Source organism: Salvelinus fontinalis, chromosome 40 (assembly GCF_029448725.1).
Source record: "Salvelinus fontinalis isolate EN_2023a chromosome 40, ASM2944872v1, whole genome shotgun sequence".
Lineage (NCBI taxonomy): Eukaryota > Metazoa > Chordata > Actinopteri > Salmoniformes > Salmonidae > Salvelinus > Salvelinus fontinalis.
Genome location: NC_074704.1, coordinates 115,188 through 134,797, shown reverse-complemented (window position 1 = coordinate 134,797; position 19,610 = coordinate 115,188). Strand labels below are relative to the sequence as shown.

Genomic DNA, 19,610 nt, shown 5'->3' with positions numbered 1-19,610 from the left:
TTGTTTATGTATCTTTCATATAATGTGACTTCCCCTCCGACCACGCCCTCTAGGGGCAGTCCTATTCTTTTTTATGCTTTGAAGGGGAAAATTGGAACGTTGATAGAAAAATTGAGATTGAAAATGTATGATTGGTTTATTGAAGACAGGAACAGTTACACAGCCCACATGAATACAAAGCTACGCATTCATTGTAATAGTCACAGAGAAATAAATGATTGAAGGAATGGGGAGGTAGAGAGAGATGGGGCCATAGAAACCATAGGCTACCCAGCATAGCCTATCCCACTATTAGTCTGACTATAACTCATGAAATAATGCACTTTATAGCAAATACATATTTCCTTCAATGTCCCTTCATGATGATATAATGGCATTCAAAACCTTTCCAACTAATAGTATTTTGAAATAGCTACATTCGCCATTCGGCTACATTGCATTTAGTTGGATTGACCTGAGCTTATTTTTCACATGATGTTATTGTTAAGTAACAGTCACAGTGATCAATAGAATAGGGTGATTGATCAAGATGGCTTCATGGCTGCTGAAGTGAAGTCTTTGTTTACAATAGGGCCACATTGTGAATGATATTTGAATGGAGAGGCGATGCATACAATATGCTGCTCAGTTCAGACTCTCCTTACACAACAACATTACTTTTCAGCATCACTAGTTTGGTGACTTGAGATAGACCTAGGGAAGGCTATCCAAGTAACACAGCGCCTCCACGGAGTTGAGCGCAGATTAGAGTTTTTTTGGCAACGATACTTCAAAAATTATTGATTGATGTCAATGTAAATGATTAATCCCTTACCGTGGACCTATGCTGAGTTGACATCTTGAGTCGACATTTCAGGGAGGCAGGTAGCCGAGCGGTTAAGAGTGTTGGGCCAGTAACTGAAAGTTTGCTGGTTTGAATCCCCGAGCTAAGTTAAAAATCTGTCGAATGTGCCCTTGAGTAAGGCATTTAACCTTAATTGCTCCTGTACGTTGCCCTGGATAAGAGCGTGTGCTAAATGACTGAAATGTAGAGCAACAGCAATGAGTAAACAATCAGTTGTTGGTTGTAGCTTTTAGCAGGTTCATTTTAAAAAACATTGGAGGAGTTGAGGTACCCGGTAAAGCTAAAGCAGGGGTCTGGCCATAACAAGAGAGGGCAGCAGAGTTAGGTTTGGGCTCTAGGATGGGTTCCCATTGGGTCGAGAGAAGGTGTTCAGAAAGAGAGAGGTCAGGGAGAAGTAAAGAGTTAGGTAGGCTTCATGTTGAGTCCTTTCTGGGGCAGAAAAGACCATTTGTGTTTACTTGTAATCAATGGTATTTGTTCGGCAGTACGCAGGAAGAGTTCCCATTGGGTGGAAATAAGAGATCCAGAAACAGAAGAGGTTAGTTCCCGTTGTGTGCTTCATGTGGACATATCAACAGTGTGGCGTCCAGGTCCAACCGAAACGCTGGGTAGAGCGGCTGAGAGAACGGACACCTGAACGTGTGGAGCAGGGAAACCGCGTCCGACGCCACACTATAGAAGGACAACGCTCCCTTCTGGTGTTCCAGAAACACGCCGATCCGCGGGCACAGGGGCGCAGCTACGGTCGTCTTCCGGTTATCGTGCCACGCGGCGTACCCGGCGTGCGTGCATCTCAGACGCCATGAGTTCTCGTTCCGTCCCAGCAGACAGGGTTTTCCGCCTCCTTTAGATTCGAAAAATAAGAAAGAAAATAAGATTAGAAAACCTTTGGCTGTCCCTATATAATGCACACATTTTGTCCCGAGCCAAATAGGATACCGTTTCAGACAAAGCCTTGATTAGAAAGTGATTATTACAAACACTTTGTGTGTGAAATGTTGACATTTGCAAATTGCTCAACATAACTGACATAAAAAACAATCCCTAGAAGCAGCTACCTTTACGTCCGATCCCTTTGTACGTCATCCCAATGTCCACCCACACTCCTCCCCTCCACTCCACCTCCCAGTAGCTGGCCCCTCCAAACTGTCCCTCCCTACAGAGGACCTGTGCCACGGAGTCGAAGCGCAAGGGGTGGAGGGGGTAGGACTGGGCCTCCTCTCCACAGTGAGCCCCCTGGGGACCCTCCAAGAGGAACAGGGTGGGGTGGGCCGTGTCTGGGTCCAGGGACAGACGACAGGAGCCTGAAGAGAGAGAGGAGGGGGTTAAAGATAAGCGAGCGAGAGATCCATCGGGACCCTCCAGAAGGACCAGGGTGGGGGCGGGCCGTGTCTGGGTCCAGGGACAGGAGATTGACGAGATCAATCAACCAACCAATCAATCAATCAATTAGATGCCTGAGTCCAGAGTGATTGATTGAACAATCCATGACAATTATTTACCTGTTAGCTTAGAAGTGTCATAAACTCTCAATAGCATTATCATGACCACCGGGTACTATTTCTAACAGAGATTATTGAACTAAATACGCAACAGTTTTCGGCACAGTAAAAAGAACAGTGACCCTATGAATGTCTGTCTGCAAATATGACAGTCTTAATCTAATAGAACTATTAGAATGAAATACAAGAAATGAACAATGCACTATTATGCAATAGCGTGGTTGCCTGGCCAGAGGGACAGTGTTCTGATTGACATCTAGCCCAGACAGATACAGTATATGCCTGCCAGAGTCTTAAGGGCCCTACACACCGTATGCAAACAGAGCGACAGAGCGCCATATACGGTCCGTTCCAAAATTTGAGCCGCACAGAAGTACGTAGAACTAGGAAAACGACGCTCCGTCGCTGCGTTTGTGTAGTTTGAGTAAAGTGCGTAGCGGCCTTTATTCTAACCCAGACAGTGTGAATTATTAAACCTAACACCCGTCTCCATGATCTCATCCTGTCCATGGGCTTGTCTCATCATGTACCCGTTGTTCACTGTGAACAACAGACTACTAAATGTCAGAAATATCATATCCACATACTATTCATGAAGGTAAAGAAAGCACCAGACAGACATGGAGTACTTCCCAAATGGCACCCTATTCCCTATGTAGTGCAATGCTTTTGACCAGGGCCCTAGTCTAAAGTAGTGCACTATATGGGGAATAGGGTGCCATTAGGGACACAAGTGCGGTGCGTTCTCAGGTTACCCTGTCACCCTCATTAACTGTGAACGTGAGGGGGGGAGAAGGGCATGGGAGAAAGAGAGAGAGATCCCCTTTCTTAGTAGCTCTGGGTTTGTGCCCAGAGCACAAACACCTGTGTTTGTGTGCGTGTCAGTGTGTGTGTATGTCAGTGTTTGTGTGTGTGTGTTTGTGTGAGTGTCAGTGTGTGTGTGTGTTGAAGGAATGGCGTGGTTGTCATAGGACAGGGCAGGGTGTGAAAACAAGGTCATCTCGGGATACCACGCGACCAGGGCAGCATCGCCACGGTGACAAGGTATACTGGTGGCATCGTCAGACTGACAAGGTGTCTCGTGGGTAGTACTTACACCTCAGGAAGGCTGCTGTGTGTGTGTGTGTGTGTGTGTGTGTGTGTGTGTGTGTGTGTGTGTGTGTGTGTGTGTGTGTGTGTGTGTGTGTGTGTGTGTGTGTGTGTGTGTGTGTGTGTGTGTGTGTGTGTGTGTGTGTGTGTGTGTGTGTGTGTGTCAGTACTTACGCTTGAGGAAGGATACTCTCATCCTCTGGTCCGAGGGCTGGAGAGAGAGGGGGGAGAGAGGAAACGATGCAGGCACTGCTACAGAGAGAGAGAAGAAGGGAGAGGGGGTAAGGAGTAAGGAGGCGAGGGACAGAAATAGAAAGGAGGGGGAGGGAGGTAGAGAATGAGACAAAGAGGATTCAGTGTTACATTCCATCCAAATTAATCATATCAGAAGTTACTGAAAACAATTCAACTAACATCCACATGTTCACCCTAAAGCCTGAGTCTTAGATGAGAAACACACCACAGAGGTGACCCTGAGAGAGCTGTGTGTGTGTGTGTGTGTGTGCGTTTGTGTCCTGTTTCTCTGGGCTTACCTTTCAAACACTCTCCACCAGACATGTGACAGACAGAGGAGCTCTCGTTCACTACAGAGAGGTAAAAAAGTGTGTCACATAGTGACATCACACATTGTCATTCGAGATGCATTATTGGAGTCTCTGAGAGCATAGCTGTGAAAAGATGCATGCAGTTGTGTGTGTTTGAGTATAAACCAGTGTGTGTGTGTGTGTGTGTGTGTGTGTGTGTGTGTGTGTGTGTGTGTGTGTGTGTGTGTATGTGTGTGTGTGTGTGTGTGTGTGTGTGTGTGTCTTTACTCCCTCCACCTGCGCGGCTGATCTTGTCCACTTCCTCTCTACAGAGTTCCTCCATCCGGGCCCTGAGGTGGGACAGAGCTCTGCGGGCTGCACTGAAGCCTTCTGCGGGAAGGATGAGAGGGGCTCGGTGGCGCCGCCCAGTGGGTGGGAGGACACACAGCAGGGGAGCCGCCTGGGGATGTAGAGAGCGAGGGAAGGAGGGATGGATGGAGGAGAGAGAGAGGGAGGAATGGAGGAGAGAGGGGTGATGAGTGGAGCATTTTTATCATGTCACCGTTCGTCCCTCTCTCTCTCTCTCTCTCTCTCTCTCTCTCTCTCTCTCTCTCTCTCTCTCTCCGTCTGTTTGACTGCATTATTATTTTTCTCCATCTCTTCCTCATTAATATTTCTCTCTCCTTTATTTTTTAGCATCCAGTCTCTCTCTCAATTATCCCTTCCTTTTCCCATCAATTCCTGACTGTTTCTTCTCTTCTTCTGCTCTTCCTTCAGCCCCCCCCCCCACCTGTAAGAACTGAGCATTATCCTCCGTCAGTAGCTGGCCCATTGCCTGGTCTCTCCTCCGCAGCTCCTCCAGTTCTTTCTCCAGGGTCTCCAGCTCTCTCTCTGCCCTGCCCAGGACAGTTCTCTCCCGGGCTTCCAGCCTGGCCCTCACCTCCCCCCTGGTCCTCTCCAGACGGAGGGCCAGGTCCACAAACAGGATATTGCTGTCCTCCAGGACTAACGCAGCTGATGTCTAGGTAAGGGGAGAAGGGACACCAAATGAAGGAAAGCAAAGGAGCAAAATTGTCTTCAGTAATAAGCACCAAGAAAGTAAACATTTACATTTAAATAATGTTGGTTTCATTTGTTATTTTAATTTGATTTCAAACCATACGGCTGAAATGTACTTTTATTTGTCAATGCTGCCTTGACTGGCTTAACTGGCAGGGGAATAGAGGGCAGAACGGTAGCCTGGCTTGACTGGCTTGACTGGCAGGGGAATAGAGGGCAGAACGGTAGCCTGGCTTGACTGGCTTGACTGGCAGGGGAATAGAGGGCAGAACGCTAGCCTGTCTTGACTGGCTTGACTGGCAGGGGAATAGAGGGCAGAACGGTAGCCTGGCTTGACTGGCTTGACTGGCAGGGGAATAGAGGGCAGAACGGTAGCCTGGCTTGACTGGCAGGGGAATAGAGGGCAGAACGGTAGCCTGGCTTGACTGGCAGGGGAATAGAGGGCAGAACGGTAGCCTGGCTTGACTGGCAGGGGAATAGAGGGCAGAACGGTAGCCTGGCTTGCCTGGCAGGGGAATAGAGGGCAGAACGGTAGCCTGGCTTGCCTGGCAGGGGAATAGAGGGCAGAACGGTAGCTTGGCTTGCCTGGCAGGGGAATAGAGGGCAGAACGGTAGCTTGGCTTGACTGGCAGGGGAATAGAGGGCAGAACGGTAGCCTGGATTGACTGGCAGGGGAATAGAGGGCAGAACGGTAGCCTGGCTTGACTGGCTTGACTGGCAGGGGAATAGAGGGCAGAACGGTAGCCTGGCTTGACTGGCTTGACTGGCAGGGGAATAGAGGGCAGAACGGTAGCCTGGCTTGACTGGCTTGACTGGCAGGGGAATAGAGGGCAGAACGGTAGCCTGGCTTGACTGGCTTTTGACAGCGGGCAACAACATGGCCAGACAATAAAGATGTAGGACCTTCATTTGACCTGACAGTTTGCTACAGCAGGAAAATAATCCTGCAGCAACATGAAATGTCAATTATTATGTCAATTATAATTAATGGACCTTTTTGTAAGGGTTGATAGTCATGGTTCCACCAGAGGGCGGCAGAGACCAACCAAGAGACATTAACGACACTCAGGCGTCTTATTTACTCATGATCATGTCCCTGTTAAAAGAGGCGTGTTTTCTGTGGTCCTAGGCTGAAGGTTGAATTGGTTACCATGTGTGGTTGTTTCCTGAGTGCGTTTTTGAGACTTAGTGTTTGTTATTTTTTCAAGTGTACTGTGATCCTGCGGCTACAGTTCCTCAGTAAAGTATTATGTTTATCCTTAACCACTGATTCCTCGTCTGGTCTCTTCTCTGCACCTGGGTCCAACCTCACCACGTCACAGATACATGTTTCGTAAGGGAAAATCAAGTCTGAATTTCCAAAGTGGAAATTACAAACCTCAAGACTTTTTAAACCTCAAGTACATTACACGTTTTAAATGTCCTACATTGCAGGAAAGTTCTCCTGCAACAGACTGATCAAATAAAATCCTACATCTGTAGAACGTTTCTCCCCTTTTGTGTGCAACCGTGTTGGATCTTGCCTAGCCATCTTGTTTCAAGGGAACAATAGGGCACAATAGAAATAAGTCCCAGACTTTATTGTTGTAACGATTCTCGTCTGGTGAAGGAGAAGAGGACCAAAATGCAGCGTGGTAAGTGTTCGTCATAATTTAATTGAAAACTGAACACTACACAAAATAACAACGAAGATAAAACCACCAAAATGGGGAAAACAGGCTACCTAAGTATGATTCTCAATCAGAGACAACGATCGACAGCTGCCTCTGATTGAGAACCATACCAGGCCAAACACAGAAATATAACAACATAGAAAAAAGAACATAGACTACCCACCCCAACTCACGCCCTGACCAACCTAACACAAAGACATAAAAAAGGAACTAAGGTCAGAACGTGACAATTGTGTGTTATCCTTCAGGATTTTACTCATGTGCATGTACGGCTTTTTCTAGTTTTATGTGTGCTTGTTTTTTTGAAATGGTTGAATTTATAAACTAAACTTCCAGATAGCAGCAGTTTTATGTTCCGGGGTGACTGTCTGAAAAAAGTCGCCCCGGCACTAAAATACTTTTAATCTGGTTACTATTCACTGCTTTTTTTATGTTTCTGATTCACTGTGTGTGTGTGTGTGTGTGTGTGTGTGTGTGTGTGTGTGTGTGTGTGTGTGTGTGTGTGTGTGTGTGTGTGTGTGTGTGTGTGTGTGTGTGTGTGTGTGTGTGTGCGAACCCCACCTTGACGGCCTCTATGCTCTGTTGAAACTCTCCCAGCTCCCTCTCTCTACTCCTGATTCTCCCCTGTACTGACCTCTGAGAATCCTGCAACTGAACGAGAGAGAGAGAGAGAGATGATCTACTCACCTTGACATAAGACACCTTCCTATTATTGAGTTGAACTCCCTTTTGGTGTCGAAAACGTTTCACAGGGATGGTGGCCCATGTTGACTCCAATGCTTCCCACAGTTGTGTCAAGTTGGCTGGATGTCCTTTCGGTGGACCATTCTTGACACACACGGGAAAGGGTGAAAAATCCAGCAGTGTTGCAGCTTGACACACTCAAACCGGTGCACCCGGCACCTAGTACCACACCCTGTTCAAAGGCACTTCAATCTTTTGTCTTACCCATTCACCCTCTGAATTTTTCACACTATAGCCCCATTAGTGACATACACCTACAGCACCTGTGTAAGGAATTGTAATAGAGACTGAAAACTAGTAATAACTACATTTCAACATAAGCCATATTTTATACATAAATACACATACTCCTCATTTCTCTTGGATATATGCTGGACTTATTAAGACACCGACTACAGACACACATAATTCCCCTCCCCCATAATAACCACAGAACACTCACAACACATGCTTGGAGCTCAGGACAAAGAACTGTCTCAGGAACCAATGGAACGTGGACACCAGGCCTGTTCGGGACTACCCAAGACCCAGATCGACCAATCGGAAGGCCAGGCTCGCAGATCTACCTACTTTGCTTATTGTCTATATAATACTGTACGAGTCTTGAAACTTTCTCTTTCCGGACGATTTCATACAAATCAGACAGAAAGAGCCGTGCTGCACGCTTTGCCTAATATCTTTACACTTGAATAAATCTGCCTTATTATACAATTATCCACCTCGTCCTATTGTCTCCTCTTGTTCTCCTGTCAACAGTAAACGTTTTACTAACAGAACATGGTAGCAGAGGATGGTTAAAACATATTTGAATTCGGCCCAATAGAAAATTTATCGGACAGGAGACGAGAGGGTGAAAGATTCCAGAGGAGAGGTGACTTTTTCGAGGGAGAATCGCGATTCCACCCACCCAGGAAACTGATCAGAGAGCTCGAAATTAAGAAGGTGAGCAGATGCCCGTTGTATCAAAATCTGTATATTGTATTATAGCCAATAACTAAATTATGATCAGGAGTACTTGGGTGAGTGTGAATCGTGTTAAATTTATGTGTAGAATCTAAGGCATTGTGTAAGGATATTTGCGAAGTATAAAATCAAGTTGTATTAGTAATCTGGGACTAGTTGAAACATTTTTCAACTAGGAGCATCGGTGATAAATCTAAGCTTGAAATAGGAGCAAGGGTATTAAACCTGAAACTCTCCAAATTAATGTGGTTGAAATGTAATGTGATCTGTTCAAGTCGTATTAGTAATCTGGGACTAGTGGAAATGGCACCCCTCTAGGAGCATCGGTGAGAAATCTAAGCTTGGCGTATTGGGATTCAAGTCGCATTAGTAATCTGGGACTAGTTGAAACATTTTTCAACTAGGAGCATCGGTGATAAATCTAAGCTTGAAATAGGAGCAAGGGTATTAAACCTGAAACTCTCCAAATTAATGTGGTTGAAATGTAATGTGATCTGTTCAAGTCGCATTAGTAATCTGGGACTAGTTGAAACATTTTTCAACTAGGAGCATCGGTGATAAATCTAAGCTTGAAATAGGAGCAAGGGTATTAAACCTGAAACTCTCCAAATTAATGTGCGTGATTGAGCGTTCCACGAGATCTATTGCTACTAATTAGCTATAAGCTAAATTCAGGCTCCGTTAGTAGTGACCGCCGAGTCAGAATCTGTGTGCCACGGTGAAGCAGCCATTTACGGTTGATGAGTTGACCTGGTTTTCCCCTCTTATACTGTTGGTAAATCCTTAAGGGATAGAATTCATTTGAAAATTATTATAGAAGCGCGTGAATTACTAGTATATTGTCCCCAAAGGAAAATTCCTGAAATGTTTTGGCAAAGTATTTAATTAATCGGAAAAAGTTTAAATTAACCGGGAAAGTTAAAAGAAATAATATCTCTCGAATTAAAGGTCTTATAATTGCCATTCCAATTATATCAGGAGCGCCTGAATTCATTAGTATATTGTCCCCAAAGGAAACTTCTAAAATATTTTGCCAAAGTATTTAATTAATTAATTTAGCGAAAAGCAATAATATTTTTTTATTATAAACACCCAAAACTGTCATTCCAATTATAACAGGAGCGCATGAATACATTCGTATATTGTTTCAAAAAGATATAGCTGAAATATTGTTGGAAAACGAAAATAATTCATCGAATACACGGCAATAAAATCCTTTGTCCACGCGAGTCGGACACCAGACTGGGGGAGGTTAGAGGAAGAAAAATACATCGCTGGTTTCGATCAGTGACGGGCTAAAGTATACAAAGATAATAATAGACCCAGACATAGCTCAACGACAAAATGACCACGACTATCGTCCCCAAACACAAATTCAACGAATATTTAGATCAGAGAATGAAAGACAGAGCAGGCGGGAAATTACACTACAAACCCGTTAAAAGAGTTTGGGAAGAAGTGAGGCTGAGATGGATTCAAGCAGGCTTCCTTAGTGGAGTCGCCGTCGCCCCATCAAAAGGGCAACTCCTCATTATGGAGAAAGAATTGGAGGAAGCAGTGAAGCAAGGGATAGAATGTGAAGTTGATAAGAATAAGAGTCACTTATTTAAAAAAAGAAGGGACAAAGCAGAGGGAGAAGGCAGAGGCTGAGATGAAAATAGGATTATGGGCAATTGAGGAAATTAGAAAAGCTCTCCCTTACCGGAAACCTGATACGATGGGAGTGGTCACTGGAGCACCAACTGACACCAAAGAGGGCAGGCCCAACAATAATGACGCCCCACCTACCACCACAGCAGCCCCATCGGCCCCAACCCATCTCAGGGGCACTGTGGGGTTAATGGCAATTCCCCAGGCTCAGTTCAACTCCCATGTGCATCACCACAGTACCCAATACAATAAGGGTAAGGGAGGGGCTGAAACACAAATCCAGTCCCTACAGGTACAACTTTTGAAACTACAATTGAAAGAGGCCCAGAAAGGAGAGAAACCCAAGAAACAGATGGTGGCTGAAGACCAACAAGAAATCTCACAAATCATTGAAAAAACTGTTTCCCGAATGATACAGCAACAACAACTACCCATCTTCACCCAGCAGGGACCACCTATACACCCACCCCAGGAGCAGCCATTCCAACTGCCGTATGCCTACCCGCTTCAGCCATACCCTTCGTCGGAACCACCACTACAACCCTACTACCCACTACCACAATCAAACTATTCACCCACATGGGGACAGCCCCAGAGGTACTCTGGATCTTATGGAAGCTGTCATAATTGTAAACAAGCTGGGCATATGGTGTGACAGTGTCCGCACCCAATAACCCCGGCCCAAAGCCAGTTTCTGGCCAAAAGGGGACGAGGATACGCCCCTAGACCAAGGGGGAGTCAGGCCAATGATGTATCAACCTCGTGCGGCCCTTCAACCCGCATACAATCACCCCAATCCAGACCCGAATCAGCAATCACCTCCCCCTTTTCAGGGCATGGCTGACGAATATGCCCCATGGCCCTGAAGCTGCTCACCACTAACCTACACTCATCATTGACCTGGACTACTGAAGCATCAAAGGCTTTTGCACTCTTGAAAACAGATCTCTAAGTGGCAGTAGCCCTAACAGCACCTGACTAAAAAAACAAGTTCCATCTGGATGTTTCTGAAAAAGAAGGATTTACATCATCCATCCTTTTCCAGAACCTAGAGGGGGAGAGAAGAGTGTTGAGGTATCACTCCTCCAAACTGGACCACATTGAAGAAGGACAAACCACATGCTCCAGGTATGTGGCTGCAGTGGCAAAAGCTATTGGAAAAACAGCCCACATGACAATGTGCCATCCATTGGAAATCCACACCCACCATGGGGTTGCAGCATATCTGATGAGTAAAGAATTCACGTTCAGCGCTGAAAGGAAAACGGAAATCCAGAATAAATGCACACAATCACACATCACATTTGTCAACACTGACAAAAACATGGCAGACGCACTCAATGCTGAAGGTCTACCCCACTCCTGTGCAGAAAGAGCTGCACAGGAACTGAAACGGAGACCTGACCTGGGGAACGAACCACTCACCAACACACACAGATATGGGGAAAGACAATGTGACAAATGGAAAAAGGTACCTGTTAGTTATGGTAGACAGGTTCTCTAAATGGGTTGAGGCAATACCAACAGCAGGGGAGGATGCAAAATAGGTCATTAGGTGGCTGCAAACCGAACTCATGTGTGTTGTTTAATGACAAACGCTCCATGTACCAATAGGGTCGGATGTGTAAATGTCAACTGATTAATGGATGTTGTTTAATGATGGGGTTAGTGTACAGGCCACAATCTCATAAGTCTCGTGGAACGCGCCAATCAAATGTATGTGCAGGTTTGAAGTTGATTTGGGTTAAAGTCCTGCCCCTGGCGTTGCTGGCCATGATAGCCTCTCCAGGTGCAGGCACCCATCTCTCTCCTCATGAGACAATGGCTGGAGGAGTCATGCTGGGTTCACCAAGGAAGGGAGGTCATATGCCCGCCCTTGATGTACAACAAATTGTAATGTTTGATAATTGACGGAACTGTCTGCAGCTCTCTCCACACAGATTCACAAGGTCCAACGGGGAAGCAGAAGGGAGATCTGGCACACGGAAGGTAAAAATTGGTGACTGGGTGGGGTTAATGTCCACAAGAGAAAGTGGCTAGAACCCAGGTGGACTGGACTGTACGAAGTGGGGGAGGTTACTTCACACTCAGTTCAGGTCAAAGGTAAATCAGGCGCACCTTGGCACCAACTCACACATTGCACTCCAGCCCCAATCCCTTCTAGAATACTGACAGAAGTCAGAGCTGATTTAAACAGCTTAAATTCGATTCCAAATGAAGACATTCCTGACTCAGGTGATGCGGAATCAAACTCCGCCTCCCCTGATAAAGGAACCTCGCCCAGTTAGAGGGATATTTCTCCCTCCCTGGGCAAGGCTAGGGATATCTGGCCCCTTATTTGTGATATTCCTACTGATATTTGGGGTGTCCCTGGGCACTTTCACATGGTTAATAGAATAACTATAACCGGATCCCCATGGATGTATGTCACGGACACTCTAGTCTAACTAGGTAATAATAGATTAAAAAATTTAAAAAAATTAATTTTTTTTAGAAAACAATAGTTAAAATAAGAAACTAAAATGGCTCAAATTGAGAAGGTTGAATAAGAGTGGGTGGAGAGCTGTGCAGAGAATGGACAGAAGATGGCAGTATTGCAGCACCCAATGGTCTCCCAGCCGACTGGTTGAATGCTGGTGACATAATTTTGTTTTTTGGAGTAAACATTAAGGTTAAGGGTTTCCGTGTACCCAGAGATAAGATATCTTAAAAGAATACACTCATATGGGAATAGGAGTTTTACTTTCTGAGTTTTATTTAGGCAAGGGACTTTGAGAAGATAAAGGGTTCTTTTGGTATGTTTAGATATGGAACACGAATGTAGGTGTAACATTTTGACCTGTTTTCTGTTTCCATTGCATTTTCCGGCGACTTGATCACTCGCGGGGAAATGTGGTGAGAATAATGAGATTGTGTCATTTGGGATACTAGTTTTGAGGTAAATTGATTATAATAGAGTTTATAACTCTTGACCATAAGGTAAGCATTTGTATTGGCCCTTAGAAGATAGAGATAGGTTAATTAAGGTTATGTTAGGACTTTAAAGATTGACACTATAAGACCTGTTGTTATTTTTAAATCCATGCAGATAAAGTCAAAACAGTGAGACACTTAGTTAATATTGTAAAGGAACACATAGAAAAAGGCAGACAGATGGGTCTACCCCGCACTGTTGAGACCTTGAAGGTTTGAGAGCAGAGTGGGGAGGGTGGACCAGGAAATGAGCAAGGTGGGCTGTGAAATAAGATAGGAGGGGAATGGGTTAACATATATAAGCAGCACAGATACATTTCAAAGTAGATAGGTCACTTGACAGAGAATTGGAAAAGAATAGATATGGATGTGCGCCCAGGGGAGAATTGGATATGCGGGGAATAGAAGGGACGTTCCTATAATATGATGTACTAGGTTATTATTTAGAGTAGGTAAGGTTGATACCTGGCCAGAGCCAGGTATCAAACGAAGGAGGGTACATTGTGGACTGGGAAAGGATGGGGCCCATTGGATAATAAACTTATTTAAAATTAAACATTTATAGCTAAAAAATTAGGCATAGAAGTTAAATATATAATCAGAAAGAACAAATGAGGAACTGTTTGTTAACCAAACCTGTATGTCCAAGAGTTTATACATTGCAGGTGAATCAAGGGAGAAGGTGAATCACTCGACCTGGGGGCATATCGCACTTGGAGGGTGAGACACACTGACACTGCCGAATGATCACAGAGTTAAGGAGAAGAACCGTTGCTAATAGAGCTCGGGGATCAACTCCTTAATGAAGAATCCCTGACCCTGACCTCTCAACCCTGTGTACGTTCATAGAAGTGAAAGTGTTGCTTGATCTCTGGCTGATGATGTGTTCTCTGGGAGAGGGTGGGGTTTTACCGGACTGCTTGTAGTCCTGAGCTGTTTGATCAGGATACGATGGGGATGTTACCATCGCGGTGCTGCCAGAACCACCACCAGTTCCAACGGACCAGGGTTCAGCCGGTCTCCTCCACCACTTCAAGACCAAGTCCCACGCCATCACCTAAGCTCTCCAATCTGGTACAGATAATAAATATAAAAGACATCTCAGATAGTGAACATTTGGGGACTGAAACTGGTTATGAGGAAAGGGAGAATATGTGGTTGGCCTACAAAACACTTAATAGAAAGGACTGTGTCGTATGTGGACATGCCAGACCTATTCTGGCTGCTCACCCATTTGTCCTAAGTAATGGGGAAGGTTGGATGTGCATATTGGAAAAGTTCAAGCCAAATTCAACCCTGTGTAAGACTCTGAGTCTTGTGTTCCCAGTGGTCCCTCCCCAGAAGGTACCGTGGGGAGTTAAGGCATATGGGGGACATAACAGCTGTATCACTGGTACAGGTAGAGGTATAGACTATGGAAGGCTCCCTGCTACTACCTGCATCACTAATACCACTATTAACTAGAGGTGTTGCTGATGTATGGTGGATGTGTGGACCTGCCAGGCGGTTGACCCCATTTTTGAAAGGAAATTGTCGTTGCTCATGTGCTTTGGCCAGTCTGATACCACCATTGCCTATTATTATAGCTAATCAACTTCTGGGAGCTACACAGGACACAGAGGCTTGGGACCAACCCAGGAGACGGCAGAAACGTGACGCTCCTTGGTCCGAGGGTACAGATAACATGCACACCAACCTGTTGGGGGTCCCAATAGGGGTCCCCCACGAATTCCAGACATTAACCAGGAATGATGGCCTGTGGCATCTGATGCCCATCATTGGCCCAGCTATTGTTGATGCTAAAACAAAAGGTCTGGATCAATTATATCTACTATAATTAATGATGATTTGTCAAACACACCCACACAGGACTTACAGGGATGGCTGAACAATTGGATGCTACCTCACAAACCAGTAGACACAATAGACTAACACTGGACATAAGTCTGGCCAACAAGGGAGGTGTAACAGTGTTGCACGTTTGTTCCTAACAATACTAGTCCGGATGGGAGCATTTCAAAAGCTCTGAGTGGGTTGGCAAGGTTATCAGTGGAGATGAAGGGTCTTGCAGGTGTGGAGGAGAGTGGACTGTTCCCCTGGCTGGGTGGTTGTTTTGGTAAGTACACTGCAAGGATGATTACTGGATTTCTGACACTAGTTGTGGTTTTTCATTTCTGTGTTGCCTGTATCATACCTTGTTTGAAGAAGTTTGTTACAGATGTGTAAGGGGCCTCTGGTTGATGCTCCAGTTGGAGAGGCTGATACGAAAACGAGCTTCCGCAGGAGAGTGGGCTGACAGAGGAGGACCCTTGGTTTGCTGTAGATGATGTTGTTGAATGAATAAAAAGTGATGTTTGTCCTCCCTGTGGTGAAGGTTTGAAGTTCCCGGGTGGCGACGAGCCCACCTGGTACAGGTTGTATAGAGGGATGGACCGGAGGGTTTAACATATTCTCGTTTTTTGGTTTACTAATGTGTGGTTGGCCACTCCAGGAGTAGTTATTGGAGTGGTCTCCTTTTTGGTCCTTGCTCATTTACGACTCAACTTACATTGATGCTATTGGTGTCCCCAGGGGGGTACCAGATAAGTATAAACTGGTTGACCAAGTGGCCGCAGGTTTTGAATCATCATTTTGTTGGTGGTGTACAGTTAATAAAAATGTGGACAGAATTAACTACATTCATTTTAATGTCCAGAAACTGGGCAATTGGACTCAACAAGGCTTCGAGGCGGTCCATGGACAATTGGCAGCTACGTCCCTGATGGCATTTCAAAATAGAATCGCGGTTGATATGTTATTGGCTGAACGGGGGGGGGGTCTGTGCAATGTTTGGTGAACAGTGTTGTACTTTCATTCCCAATAACACAGCTACGGGTGGGAGTCTGACTGTAGCATTGGAGGGACTTCGTACCCTTAATGGTAAGATGAAACAGCATTCTGGAGTGGACACTACTATGTGGGACTCATGGATGGATGCTTTTGGTAAATATAAGACGCTGGTTTCCTCCATCCTAGTATCAATTTCTGTTTTTGCGGCCATTCTTGTACTTTGTGGATGCTGTTGCATTCCATGTGCGCGCACGCTTGCTAGCCGTGTTATAACTGCAGCCATAGACCCTAATCAGGAAAGGGCCCAAATGTTCCCATTGCTTGAGGATGGGGAAGCTGGACCTGTCTATCTATTTGAGGACTAAGATACTTTTATGTCACGTCTCTTGTGAGACGTGAAGAGAGGGAATAAAAAATTTGTCTTCTGACAAATTTTATCCCTTAGCTTTGTCTTTTTATACTTTTATGTCACGTCTCTTGTGAGACGTGAAGAGAGGGAATTAAAAAATTTGTCTTCTGACAAATTTTATCCCTTAGCTTTGTCTTTTTATACTTTTATGTCACGTCTCTTGTGAGACGTGAAGAGAGGGAATTAAAAAATTTGTCTTCTGACAAATTTTATCCCTTAGCTTTGTCTTTTTATACTTTTATGTCACGTCTCTTGTGAGACGTGAAGAGAGGGAATTAAAAAATTTGTCTTCTGACAAATTTTATCCCTTAGCTTTGTCTTTTTATACTTTTATGTCACGTCTCTTGTGAGACGTGAAGAGAGGGAATTAAAAAATTTGTCTTCTGACAAATTTTATCCCTTAGCTTTGTCTTTTTATACTTTTATGTCACGTCTCTTGTGAGATGTGAAGAGAGGGATTTGTAAGGAATTGTAATAGAGACTGAAAACTAGTAATAACTACATTTCAACATAAGCCATATTTTATACATAAATACACATACTCCTCATTTCTCTTGGATATATACTGGACTTATTAAGACACCGGCTACAGACACACATAATTCCCCTCCCCCATAATAACCACAGAACACTCACAACACATGCTTGGAGCTCAGGACAAAGAACTGTCTCAGAAACCAATGGAACGTGGACACCAGGCCTGTTCGGGACTACCCAAGACCCAGATCGACCAATCGGAAGGCCAGGCTCGCAGATCTACCTACTTTGCTTATTGTCTATATAATACTGTACGAGTCTTGAAACTTTCTCTTTCCGGACGATTTCATACAAATCAGACAGAAAGAGCCGTGCTGCACGCTTTGCCTAATATCTTTACACTTGAATAAATCTGCCTTATTATACAATTATCCACCTCGTCCTATTGTCTCCTCTTGTTCTCCTGTCAACAGTAAACGTTTTACTAACACCTGCCTACTTCTCTCCTGGTATGGGAGCGATACCCCAGATAGTACAGCCTGCCCACAGCAGAGGGGGCACAGCGGGGTGTTTCCCAGTGAAGTAACTAACCTGCATCAAACTGGTGCAGAGGGATGTCATCTGTCACAATCAATCATATTCATAGGCTGCATAGCTATTTATCCTCTATTCAGTTGTTAGGGATAGTGGTAGCTTGTTAGCCTGCAGGGTACAGACATGTGTTGTGCCAACCATAGACATTTAAACTAGGGTGCCAACTCTTTGTCTCTCATTGTCATGCCAACAATGTTCAGCTTGGTAATGTGTAATGGAGTTGGCAAGAGCACAAACACGTCTGGAACCAGGCTAACAGTTTGTACTCCTAGGTGGAAAGATCAACAAGTGTTTTTGGGAAACAACTTTGTTTTGAATCAGTTTTAATCACCAGAGTGATGAGTAGGCTTTGCAAAATTGTAAAGGTCCTTGAAAAGCGCTATATAAGTGCCATGCATAGGCGGAAATCCCAGGGGGGACGGGGGGGACACGACCCCCCCATCTTGGGAAAAATATGATTTGTCCCCCCCAATATATCACTGTAAACATAACTATGTAATTTCAATAATATTAATAATACGCAATGAAAGCACTTGTGCTGATTATAGACACTTAATAGCGCATTTAAATTTCAAAAGATTGCGACCCCCCCCCCGCCCTTTGCCTCACAATGGTTTGATCCACTGCCAGTTCTTTAGCTGGCAAGGTAATAAAGGGTTCGTATCTACTGTCCGAAAGGGACATGTACGTAACTGACGTGAGGTTAATCCAGTCAATCCATAGCAGGTCCATAGCAATGTTATTTATTTATTTTTATGTTGGCAGGGTTCACACACTAGCTGAATTTGCAGAGCTAGCGCGCAAACTAAAGCAAACATTAACTATCAAGCTAGCTAGTACCTATTCCATTTATGTGGCGTCGTCAAAGATGGAATCTTTGCTATCGTCAGTTTATTCCAAGATCAGCATGCAGCTGTAGTGCTTCGACGTCCCTGTGATAAGGTTAGCAATAAACTGAAGTCCAAACTGAACAGAACAGAACTACACTCTCTTCTACCATTGTCTTAAATATATATAATGGTCTCGTTGCAAAAGATAAATTGTCGCTAGTGAACTTTTTTTATTTTATTTTATTTCACCTTTATTTAACCAGGTAGCAAAGATTATAGCAAACACACAGAAACGGAATTGGTGCTCGCTAGCTTTACAAATTCAGCTATTGTTGGAAGCCAGCCAATATGAAACAAACTATTTAAATTACAAAAGGTTGCAGCATGTGTTGTGTAAATGTGTGTGTGTGCAGCTAGGCCAGCCAGCCAGCCAGGTAGAAAAATGGCAGAAAAAAGTAAGAAGACGGACATCAGAGTATTTGTCAGTACACCAAAACGCATAGTAAGAACTCTAGTATCCTAATATCTCAAAGACTAGTTGATAAAATGTTCATAAGAAAGAAGTGAAATGCTAATGGTAATGTTTCACAATGATGTCATTAGGCAGAGCAGGCAACAGATGGCACACAGACAGCAGAGCTGGGGACAGATATGCAGGGACAGACTGGCAGAGACAGGGAGTCTCAGGTAAGTTTGTTGAGTCTTTGTTTGGCAACATTATGAAAGGTTCTCAATTTTTTTGACTTGTAAAATAGGGACATAATTGGAAAATGCCATGGATACCCCCACTCTCAACTTAAACTGGTGACTATACTAAGATTTGTTTACGGCAATGGTATTGCTGTTGTGATTAATTGTGTAGTTTTGGGTACCGGTAGTTAGGAGTACGGCAAACGCCTTATTTATTTTCTAGGAGACAGACTGAGTCAGTTAGGGGGGTGAAAGGGAAAGAGCCAGGGAGAGAGACTTCAGAGGACAGTGTCACAGCCACGGCAGGACCAAGTGTCACCCTTGTTGCCAGCAGCACCAGTATAGGGGACAGTGGCACAGCATTGTCCAGTTACCACAGTGATGGCACAAAACCATATCAGCCACACCCACAATTTATAGAACCGCAAACTCTTGCCAACAGAGTGTTGACGTTTCAAGAGAGATGGTTTCGCGATTTCCCCTGGCTACATTATAATCCATCAATAAAAGGAGTGTTGTGTTTTCACTGTAGCCAAGGGTTTTCAAGCCAGCCATCTTTTGGCCAAAGAGCTGATGCTGTCTTCATTAGTGCAGGATTTAGGAACTGGAGAAAAGGCATTGAAAAATTCACAGCACATCAAAATTGCCAAACCCACCGCCACTTTGTAATTGTAACAGCACACCAGCTAAATCCAATCAGTGTCCAGTTATGTCCAGCGCGTGGGTTAAACAGCTGGATGAGGCAAGGCATTGCTTGATG

The 19,610-nt window shown here is 44.6% G+C and overlaps 1 pseudogene; it reads right to left on the bottom strand.

The window, feature by feature from the left end:
• Nucleotides 1-117: 117 nt before the first annotated feature.
• Nucleotides 118-19,610, bottom strand: part of LOC129839449 (E3 ubiquitin/ISG15 ligase TRIM25-like) — a 21,993-nt pseudogene continuing 2,500 nt past the window's right edge.